Raw genomic sequence first — 12,001 nt, 5'->3', positions numbered from 1 at the left:
GTTTGCCAGAGAATGCTATTGAACCCAACAAGTTAAGGATAAGATACAGATGAAATAACACATCTGGTAAAGACAAATTCTGCAATACTACTGAACAATTATTGTGCTGCTGAAAGATTGTGAATTAGTTGTTTGACTAAGAAAAGCTGAATCCATATATAAATAAACTTCTTGAATGTAAATTTTTCTTTTTAATCTAATGCAGCAATAATTTACAGCACAGACAAGAACTGTTTCATCCAGACTAGTCCAAACAGTACTGTAGCTATTCTTCTAAACACAACACCCAGACAAGTACCTAGTTTGTCTGTAGACAATTGGTGCTTGCATGTCTGAATGATGTGTAAGAGCAGTAGCTGCACAGACTCAACAGTCACTTTAATTCTTCAGTTCTAGGAACTTCACCACCACACCATAACAGTACAAAAGCAATTCTGGTTAGTGCTGCCTTTTAACAGATGAGACATGAATGGTATCCTTTCAGTGACTAAACAGGATTCTGACTTGATGAGTTTAGTCCAGTGGTTCTCATCGGTGTCGCGGCACTCTAGGGTGCCGCAAGTATGCTACAAGGGTGCCGCGAAATTTTGAATCGTTTATTTGAAAAAAGCAAAATATTCAATTGCCACAAATAACTAAATCAAAAACAAAAAAATTATATATTTTGATTTTAATGGATGAAGCGTATATAAAAATTATCATTTTTTGTATCACTCTTATATTATATCCTGGGATTTCATTAGATCACCGAGTGTCGTAGTAACTAGATATGTGACGGCACATAAATACTGGGGAAAATGAACTAATGAATGGTTAGTCCTGCTGTCTGTTTTAGTATTTCTCTGTTCAGTGTGACAAGTATTTTAGATGATCATTTCCCCTAAACAAAAATCATGAGTCTTTTGTCATTGGTGAGAATAAACGAAGTATGATATTAAAGTCGTTAAATTCAGTGAGTAGAGGTTTTTCTTATTGTTATATATTCCAACTATAACGAGAGACACCGTAAACAAATGTTTTTCCTTTTTCCATCTGGAAAAAAAATTATTTACTTGAAATAAATTTTAAAATAAAATATTAAAGTTACATATGCCCTTCAAAATCATGAATAATTTTTTTCCTTAAAAAAAGAAGTGAAGATTCTGACAATCAAGAAATGTCTACTTGTAGCAAAGTTAACGAACCAATTCGCATTAATAAATTATCAAAAACTGATACTTGCATTAATGAAGATTTGACTATTTTTAACGTTCAGCAACAAAAAAGCACTAATGAAACAACAGAAACAGAAAGAATAAGTTCATGTAAAAAGGGAACAATGAAAAAGAATGTAAAAACTCGTTTATATCAAGTGAGCTATCTAAAAATGGGATTTACGTGGTGTGGTGATAAATTAATTCCTAGACCTAAGTGTATTTTGTGTGGTTTGGTTCTATCAAATGAGGCTATGGTTCCTAGCAAATTATTGCAACATTTCTCCACAAAACATGACTACTTGTCGAATAAAAATCCTGAATATTTCAAAGAGTTAATAAGATTACAAGAAAAACAAAGTAAAAGTTTTGTAAGAAAGTTTACAATTTCTGACCGAGTTCAAGAAGCGAGTTATTTAGTCGCTGAAATAATTGCGAAGGAAATGAAGCCTCATACTATCGGTGAAACCTTTATTCGTCCGGCCTGTTCAGCAATTGTGAGAACAATTTTTGGTACTGAGGCAGAAGAAGAAATAAAGAAGATTACATTATCAAATGATACTATGAGTAGACATATTAATGATCTGTCAGTCAATATTGAAAAGTCAGTTATAACCAAAATAATCAAATCAAAAGTTTTCAGTTTGCAGTTAGATGAGTCAACTGATATTGGTGGTAAAGCACACTTACTTGTTTTTACTCGATTCATTGAAGATGATAATATTATCGAAGAATTTCTATGCTGCAAGGAATTCGAAAAAACTACGACGGGAAAAGATGTTTTTGATATAATGAACACATATTTTAATACAAATGGTCTATCTTGGAAAACTTGTGTGGGTATATGTACAGATGGTGCACCTTCTATGGTTGGAATTACAAAAGAGTTTGTTTCCTTTGCTAAAAAAAGAAAATGAGAACATTATGACTCATTGCTTTATTCATCGTGAATCATTGGCGGCAAAGACAATAGGCTTGGAATTAAAAAGTGTATTAGAAGAAATCATTCAGATGGTTAATTATATCAAGGCCAGACGATTAAAATCTAGAATATTTGCAGGACTATGTGAAGAGATGCAATCTCATTACAAGAATCTTCTTTTTCATACCAAAGTAAGATGGCTTTCAAAAGGTCACGTATTGGATCATTTTTTTTGAACTTAAAGAAGAAATATTAATGTTTTTCCAAAATGAAGACAAACCAGAATTCTATAAATTATTACAAGATGATTTTTGGTGTTCCAAACTAGCCTATTTAACAGACAAATTCGATCATCTGAACAAGCTGAACTCCAACATGCAAGGAAGAAATGAGAATATTTTGACATCTACAGATAAAATTAAAGCTTTTAAAGATAAAATAAAAATGTGGAAGATAAAATTAAGCACCAACAATGTAGAAATGTTCCTTAAAGTTGTCTCCAGAAAATGTAAGAACACTGATCTGCAAAAGCTTATTTATAGTCATTTAACATCGTTAGAAGAAAAAATTGACCATCATTTTCCAGACATTTCAGTCAATTTATATGATTGGATTTGAAATCCATTTGTAGAGTCAACATCAGCAATGAGTGAGTTAAGTCTTATAGAAGCCGAAGAATTAACTGATATAAGTAACGACTGTACGTTGAGATTGAAGCATTCAGAAAAGTCTCTGAATTCATTTTGGATAACAACTATGAAGGAGTACCCCAATATATGATTCAAAGCACTTAACATCTTATTGCAATTTTCTACATCTTATTTGTGTGAACTGGGTTTTTCTGCACTCGTAAATATTAAAACAAAGAAGAGAGAAAGACTAAAGGCCCTTGAAAATGAGATGAGAATATATCTCTCAAAAACAAGGCCTAATACCAAAGAAATATGCAAACAACACCAGGCACATATTTCACATTAAGTTCATATGTTATTATCTGAACCGTTATAATAGCTTTTGTTTTGTATGTTTTTGGGTTGTTTGAAAATAAACCAATTTAGTTTAAATAAAATCTCATCATCATCATCAAATTCCTGCCATGTACCCTCAAGGGGTGTACAGGATAAGACAGTACTACATGAAAAAATTACATCATTACTAACTTCCTATCTACAATTTTCCTCCAAATCAGTCTGTTACTTGTCAAGACTCCAACATTATCAGATCTTATATTTCTATCGTCTAAGGCACTTTGTACCGTATCAATCCACCTATATCTTGGTCTTCCTCTGGGTCGTTTTCCTGCCAACCTGGCAGAGAACACTTGTTTTGCTAAATCTGTTTTCTGTTTTCTTTTAAACACGCTTTCTTTCATATTTATAATATCAATTTATTTATGGGTTATATATGCGAGTCTTTCAGAATCAATTAATCGGCACTTTACTCTCTATAAAAAGCAAATAATACTAGGGGTGCCGCGAAATTTATTTATCGATTTTAGTGTGCCGCCAGACAAAAAAGTTTGAGAACCACTGGTTTAGTCAGTCATAATCCCACAAATGATAATGTTGCACTACCAGTTACTCTACCAAGAACATGTACCAAGTGTCTAAACCTATCTTCCACTCATACCAATTTTAATTACTATTGCAGTGACTAGCCATCAGCACTGACACTGGATCACCAATTTTGACGACATAAGTCTCTGACCTGCATTTGTATTGTACTGGATTGTTATTGCCGCTAATCTTGATCAGAATATGGAAGAAAATAATACTTGAAGTATTATTTTCCTTCATATTCTGTTTAACAATCATACCATTCTTTGAGGCATTTAGTATTGCCTACAATTCTAGGCATATATCATACATAGTGTGACCTAGTTGTTCAACATGAATCTCCACAAATGTATGATTCCTAATGAGTGGAAGGAAAGCAGATAATTCCATTATACAAAGATGGAGGTAGGACTAATGCAGTGAATTACAGACCAACTAGTATTGTTTGGTCATCAAGGTATTGAAAAGATTGATCAGAGACTGTGTTCATGGACAAGTGAATAGCATAAGGATCCTCTATAGAGGAGAGTGTATAGAGGAGAGGAAAGATTATTAATCGGCATTTGTAATGAGATTGTCTCTATAAAGATTTTTTATACTCCGAGTGTTATTATTACAAAAGAGATCAATTTTGATTGGTGCAATGACTTTAAACTATTTCTTTTAGATTCTTGTAGATAGGCTTATACATTGGTAACACATGACTATTAAATTATTTAAGGAATTTCCAACGTATACTGGAATATTAATTAAAAGAAACTTTAATAAATACCTCCTATATTGTGGGAGTCACATTGCCATCTTCAGGGGAACATACAACTATGACATTTGCATGCAGGCACTACAAAAAAGCAAATGAAGCAGAAGAGAGAAAATTACTGTTGTTCATAGAGTCCTAAAGGTGTCCCCTAGTTGGCTATATTGGGTTGTCTTGGCTGATGGGCTGAAGTTCTCAAGATGCAAGCTTCCCAAATTTGGGACAGTCTCATGCACCCAAATTTCTTGAGGTTTGGAAAGTTTTTTAGAGCTCAGGCTGATTCCATGAACAATCTTTCATATTTAAATTTGCTGTGGTGTATTAACATGGCTTTTTTCCAACGTATTCTGTGGTGGAGGGTATCCAGAGCATGGTCTGCAAGCCCAGAGCGGCTGTACTGGTGAAACCGGATGTAGTCTTTGTGTTCTGAAATCCTGACATTTTTGCTGTCCTGACTGTTTGGCCAAAGTAGGACAGTTTACAGCTGCAAGGGATGTGGTATACCCCAGGTAGGTCCAGGGGAAGTGGTTGGTCTTTGGTGGAGCAGATAAAGGATGCCAATTTTTTATATATGGTTTGTAACAAGAAGTCAGGTAATTTTTTTTTTAAGATTTTGGTTAACTTTTCAGAGGTGCCCCACATATAGGGAATGGTGATGGATTTAGTGTAATCTTAGTTATGAAAGGGGGAAAGGGGCTGTGGTTAACTGGTTTTAATATTTTTTGGATTTGGGGGGAGGGGAGGGGTTGTAGCCATTGGCTAAGAAAGAGTTAAGGATGTGGTTTAGTTCAGTGGTTAGGGCACTGTCATCTGAACAGATTAATTTTGCCCTGTTATATAGTGTTTTTATAATCCCATATGGTTGTGAGGGGGAGTGAGGAGATTGCTGGTGAATGTATCTGCCTGTATGGGTGGGTTTTCTGTAAACAGCAAAAACCAAGGATCCATCAGGCTGGCAAGGTGATTAGTGTCTAGGAAAGGGAGACTGTTGTTTTCCTCTTTTTCCAAGGTGAACTGGATTCTGGGGTGCTGGTTGTTTAAGTGTGTTAAGGAGTGGAGTGTATCTGAGCCATGTGGCCAAATAGTGAACACATCATCAATATAGCGAAGCCAAACAGTGGGTTTTTGTGGAGCTGAGTTTAAGGCTTTCTCTTCAAAAGTCTCCATTAAGAAGTTGGCCAGGGGTGGAGAGAGTGGTAAACCCATGGCTGTCCCCACTATCTGTCTGTAGAATTTTCTTTGCAAAACGAAACAGCCTGAGTTCACTGTGAACTGAAATAGGGCTGAGATATCAGGAGTAAATTTGGCTTGGATGAGTTCTAAGGTTTCCTTGAGTAGGACATTTGTGAATAGGGAGGAGACATCAAAACTGACAATTATCAGCAGTATGCTGGAGTGAGAGGTTTTCTATAACAGCATTGAAGTGGGCTGAGTTTTTTTTGTGTGTGATGGTGTGTTGCCAGGATAGTATGTGAGCGCTTTGGCTAATTTGTATGTGTGTGGGGGGGGGGGGGGGGGGTAATCAATGCCATCCACTATGGAACACAATGGCACATTTTGTTTATGTATTTTTGAAAGTCCATATATTCGGGGGGGGGGGGGTCTAGAGTTAAAAGGTTTCTGTTTGTTGGTAACTTCCACGGGCTAAGAAATGACCTTCTTAAGGAGCCTTTGGAGTGTTCTAATTTGGGAGCTGGTGGGATTATACTCAACAGGGAGGTAGATAGCCCAATCTAACAATAAAGCATTAAGCTTACCTGTGTAGTCTGTTTGGTTGAGAATCACAGTAGCATTTCCCTTATCCACTTTGGTGATTACTATTTCTTTGTTTTGATTCATTTCTTGTAGAGCTTTATATTCTCCTTCAGATATTGGTTTTTGGTGGTCTTCCTTTGGTGAGAACACTGGCTACATCCCTTCTGATATTGTTGGCGATATGGTTTGGAAGACTGAAGATACCATGTTCTATCATCATCATCATCATCAAATTCCTGCCATGTACCCTCAAGGGGGGTGTACAGGATATGACAGTACTACATGAAAAATTTACATCATTACTAACTTCCTATCTACAATTTTCCTCCAAATCAGTCTGTTACTTGTCAAGACTCCAACATTATCAGATCTTATATTTCTATCATCTAAGGCACTTTGTACCGTATCAATCCACCTATATCTTGGTCTTCCTCTGGGTCGTTTTCCTGCCAACATGGCAGAGAACACTTGTTTTGCTAATCTTTCCACTCCCATTCTATTTAAGTGACCATACCACCTGAGATTAGCTCTGCTAACGCATTCCTGGATGCTGACAATGTCAAGTTCTTTCCTAATATCCTCATTTTTAATATGATATTGCCATTGATGCCATCTGTTCACGCCTCTAATCTTTCTCAGGACTCTCATATCTGCGGTCTCTAGTCTTTGGTCAAGTGTTTTACTTCTGACCAAGCTCTCAGATCCATAAGTTAAAACTGGTTTGAAAACTGTCTTGTATACAGCTAATTTAGTGTTCCGACTAATTTCTCTCTTATTCCATATGAATTTATTCAACTGACTTCCCACCATACCAGCTTTGCTGATTCTGTTGTCTATTTCTATATTTAATTTACCATCTTCAGTAAAAATCGTGCCTAAGTAACTGAAATGTTTTACTTGTTCCACAGGTTCTCCATTCAACACAGGTGACATTTTCAATGATTCTGCCTATTTTCATTGTCTTGTTCTTTTTATTGCTGACCTTCATACCATATCAATTACAACAGCTATTCAATTTAGTCAGAGAATCTTGCAGACTTGTAGCAGATTTATTTAGAAGTATAACATCATCCGCATAAAGCAAAGAGCTGACATTAACATCTCCAATTTTGATATCAGGTTTAATACCACTATCCTTCATAATGTGATCCATATAGATAATGAATAACAGAGGGGATAATGTACATCCTTGTCTCACACCAGTTTTAACATTAAACCATCTTCATGTACTTCCTTCAATTCTAACTGCTGACTTACAACTCAAATAAAGACTAAGTATTGCTTGATATAATGCCCCATTGACACCATATAACTGCAGCATATTGAATAGCTTCTCTCTTGGCACCTTGTCATATGCCTTTTCCAAATCGACAAAATTTAAATACAGATCTTTGTTATATTCCCATGCTTTCTCGACTATTTGTCGTAAAGTGAAGATCTGATCCTGACAGCCTCTATTTGGCCTGAATCCAGCTTGTTCTTCACCAAGCTTTTCTTCCACAATTCTTCTCAACCGTTTCTCAAGTATACTTGCATAGATCTTGCCAGGAACACTCAGTAGGGAAATACCTCTGTAATTCTCACATTCAGTTTTATTTCCCTTTTTATATATGGGTACTATGAGCTCTACTCCAATCATCGGGAATTCATCCCTCAGTCAAGGCCTTCTGAACTATGCAGTGCAGCCACTGTAAGACTTTTATACCACCATACTTCAGCATTTCTGGTCGAATATCATCTACTCCTGATGCCTTTCCACATTTCAAGCCTTTGATAGCTTTTTCTACTTCAAGTATGGATATGTATTCCTGACTGCATGCCTGGTCAATGTTTTTTATCACCGTGCTGTCATCACTGCTTGCTTCATTTAGCAGTTTTTCAAAGTAATTACTCCATACTTCAAGGATATCTTTTTCTCCTGTTTTCACCTTTATCATCTCTAACTCCTTTTACAGCACTCTTTCCTCCATTCCTTAGCTTCTTCAACAACCTCCAGAATATTTTGCCACCTTCTTGATATTTATTTTCTATATTCTTGCCAAAGTCCTCCCATGACTTTTGTTTAACTAGTTTTACACACTGTTTAGCTTTCTTACATTTGTCTCTGTATTCTGTAAGAGTAAAAGCTGACTTATTTGCCAGGAACTTTTGATATGCTTTCTTCTTTTCCTTCACTGCCTTTTTAACTTCCTGTGTCCACCAGGGAGTTCTGATTTTTTTATTCTTGCACACAACCTCACCACATGCCTCTCTGGCAGAATCAATCAATGTTTTCTTCAGAGTTTGCCACTGAATCTCCAAAGTTTGATTCCTGTTCTCAAACTCTTTCATTTTCTTTTCAATAATCTTTCTGTATTTTAGTCTACAGTTCACATCTGAGAGCTGCTCAACTTTTATTCACTTTAAAACTTTCTTACATGTTATTCTTTTCAATATGAAATTCAATTTTATCCTGCTCAAGACTAAATAGTGATCACTTCCAATTTCAAATCCTCTGTACACTCTGGTGTCCTGCACCAGGGAGAAAACATCACTATCAACAATAATATAGTCAATGAGACTTTTCTTATTCCTAGCCTCTTCTCTCCATGTGAATTTGTGCACATTTTTATGTTGGAACATGATGTTAGTAATAACCAGTCCATGTCCTGAGCAGAAATCCAACAGATATTTGCCATTATTATTAGCTTTGCTCTTTTCTCCAAATTTTCCCAAAATATTTTTATATGTCTCACAATCATTTCCTACTCTGCTATTTAGATCCCCAACAAGGACCAACTTTTCCGTTTTCATTGTGTCAGTTGCTTTTTCTAAAGCGTCAAAAAATTCCTGCACTTCTACCTTAGTAGAACCTTCTGTGGGACCATAGGCACAAATAAGTCTCATTGTCCAGTTCCCCATTCTCATATTTGCCCACATTACTCTACTTGAGACTGACTGCCATTCAAGAAGATTAGCCTCATATTTTGTGTTGAATACTATGGCTACTCCTTCTTTTCCTTGATTGTCATTGCCTGAATATAACATTTTGTATTTATTGCTCAGAAAGATCTCACCAGTTTTGGTCTTTTTTGTTTCAGTCACCCCTATTATGTCGATCTGGTACTTATCTAATTCCTCAGCAAGCTCCATTTCTTTGCCATTCAGGCTTCTTACGTTGATAGTACCGATCTTTAACTCTGGTGATGTTGAGTTGGGGTTTGTTTTTAGATTTGTTCCAGTAGCTGACTTTTCGCTGTTCGCCCTGGTTCCCTGGCGAAAACAACGGGGGCCTTGTTTAACCGGGCAACGCCCCAGCCGGCATGAAATTTTGTCATGTTGTACCATCATTTTTTATTTTGGTTTAACCAATAAGAATACAATTTGGTCGGCTAAATCCCAAATTGCCAGCCCATCCTCGTTCGTTCAGTATCAAAGTAGATACCCAACAGGGTGCACCACGAGAAGGTGAGGATTGGACATTACGTCAGAAGCCCTGGTCGGTTCTCCGCATTCCTTTAAAGGCTATATGGAGGTCTCCTCTCAGTTATACAGCTTTGACCCTTAAGCACCATGTTCTATCTGATCATTATTTCTTTGGCCAGTATTTTCTTAGGAGTTATGGCAAAATTGTGGCCACGTGCCAGTGCATTGAGTGCCTCAGACTTCAAAGTAACGAAAGAAAGGTTGATTACAGTGTTGAGTGGTTGTTGAGGTTTGGAGGTAAAGTCCTTTTTCAAGTTTTCAAATTTTTTGATGTGCCGACTTCGTATCTTTTCAAATTATTTTGCTGCTGAAGTGCGCAAGACATAATAGAGAATCGTCCAAAGGTCGTGGTTCAGCGTGTCAGAAAGCTCCTTCTCTAGCACCCAAATAGCTTTGTTTACGTCGACTAGGTGAACACGCGTAGTGATAATTTGTTCTCGTCGTTTCTCTCTTCTGCTTCATTTGCTTTTTGTAGTGCCTGCGTGCACGTGTCATAGTTATATGTTTCCATGAAGATGGCAATGTGACATTGCTGAACTATAGGAGGTATTTATTAAAGTTTCTTTTAATTAATATTCCAGTATGCATTGTAAATTCCTTAAATAATTTAATAGTCATGTGTTACCAACGTATAAGCCTATCTACAAGAATTACAATCATCCACAGAGATTCTATCGTATGCAAGGCCCGCCAATACAGCAAACTAAAGCTGAAGATATCGAGACAACTAAATCATTTGACCTTCTTAAAACACTGCCAGGATAATGAGATAATCCCAAATAGTGTAAAATTAAAGCACAGTTTCTCTTCACAGAAGGCTCTCTGCATTTATAACTGCGCTAGCTTCGCCCTACTACGAGAACAAATTACCGCTATGTGAGTTCTCCTAGCTGACGTAAACAAAGCTATTCGGGATATATCAGGTCCCTTGCAGCTGTAAACTGTCCTACTTTGGCCAAACAGGCAGGACAGCAAATGTCAGGATTTCGAACACAAAGACTACATCCGGTTTCACCAGTACAGTCACTCTGGGCTTGCAGACCATGCTCTGGATACCTGCCACAGAATATGATGGAAGAAAGCCACGTTAATACACCGCAGCAAATTTAAATATGAAAGATTGTTCATGGAATCAGCCTCAGCTCTAAAAATCTTTCCAAACCTCAAAAAATTTGGGTGCATGAGACTGCCCCAAATTTGGGAAGCATGCATCTTGAGAACTTCAGCCCAACAGCCAAGACAACCCAATATAGCACACTAGGGGCACCTTTAGGACTCTAGGAAAAACAGTAGTTCTCTCTCTTCTGCTTCATTTGCTTTTTGTAGTGCCTGCATGCACGTGTCATATAGTTGTACGTTCCCATGAAGATGGCAATGTTACTTTTAGAATCCGAAAAATCACTGACACAAGACCAAATACAAAAAAAAAAAGTACACATTTAATAAAACTAAAACAATATATACACTTTAAATAAAATCACATAACTTCAAAATACTGGATCCAAGGCCTTCTAAAATAAATCTACATTCTACAGATTTTCTTATCCAAAAATATTAAAATCACCCAATCTCTGACTCACTCTATTATTTGACTGTTTAACATATACTTAATCACATCTACTAGACTAAACACCTTATTTTCACAACAAAAAATGTTCATAGTCAGTTTCTTTGTTCGGGTCTTTATCTGAAAATATAAAATTTTCTTCTTCTTTTCTATAGGATCCTTTCTTTATCTCCCTTATGTAGTACACAAGATTATTCCTCCTGTCTCACTGACGTATAAAATATTCTTATCTCTGCAATTCTATTTGACACACACTTTACTAAATTTTGTACCAGAGAAAGAAGTTTCTTCTACTACTTCAAAAACAACATATCTAAGTTGAGCTAATTCAGTCACCTTTTCCAGCAGAAATAACAAATATATCTGGTGTCCTTAAGACAGATGAGACTTTCCAATCAGCATTGCCTCGAACATTCCTTTAGAACATTGACTGTAATATCTTCTTATTTACTATATACTTGTTGATAGTCTCAACTCCTCCAGTTTAAAGACTCACAGTTCTACGATTCCTTTTCAGAATCTTCTATTAATATTCTTCCGACTGTCATATAAGAAACGTTCTAACAACAAAATTTCTCCGGTCTGCGTCCTTAAACTCCCATTAGCTCTCTTCTTTTTCTTCGTTACCTTGATACTGAAAGCTCCCTTGTCGGCTGTCAATCACCTATCAAACTCCTCGGTGAGCATGCGCACTCCACATGAGTGGCAAGTGAGAAGTTACGTATAATGGCTGACACATTTGTCTCCGTTAGCATAACAAGAATGTCTTATCAAAACACTGGATAA

General features: G+C 36.4%; 1 protein-coding gene across 2 annotated transcripts in view; it reads right to left on the bottom strand.

Moving 5' to 3' along the window:
* The window catches only part of LOC150094329 (ubiquitin-conjugating enzyme E2 J1-like), a 246,020-nt gene that overhangs the window by 168,516 nt on the left and 65,503 nt on the right, over window positions 1-12,001 (bottom strand). The gene's annotated exons all lie outside the window — the stretch shown is intronic.

The sequence above is a fragment of the Typopeltis vanoorti genome, chromosome 22 (genome assembly GCF_054136105.1).
Source record: "Typopeltis vanoorti isolate ZY-2024b chromosome 22, IOZ_Tvanoo_1.0, whole genome shotgun sequence".
Taxonomy (NCBI): domain Eukaryota; kingdom Metazoa; phylum Arthropoda; class Arachnida; order Uropygi; family Thelyphonidae; genus Typopeltis; species Typopeltis vanoorti.
The sequence above is the reverse complement of the archived record's forward strand: the minus strand, read 5'-3'. Positions and strand labels throughout refer to the sequence as shown.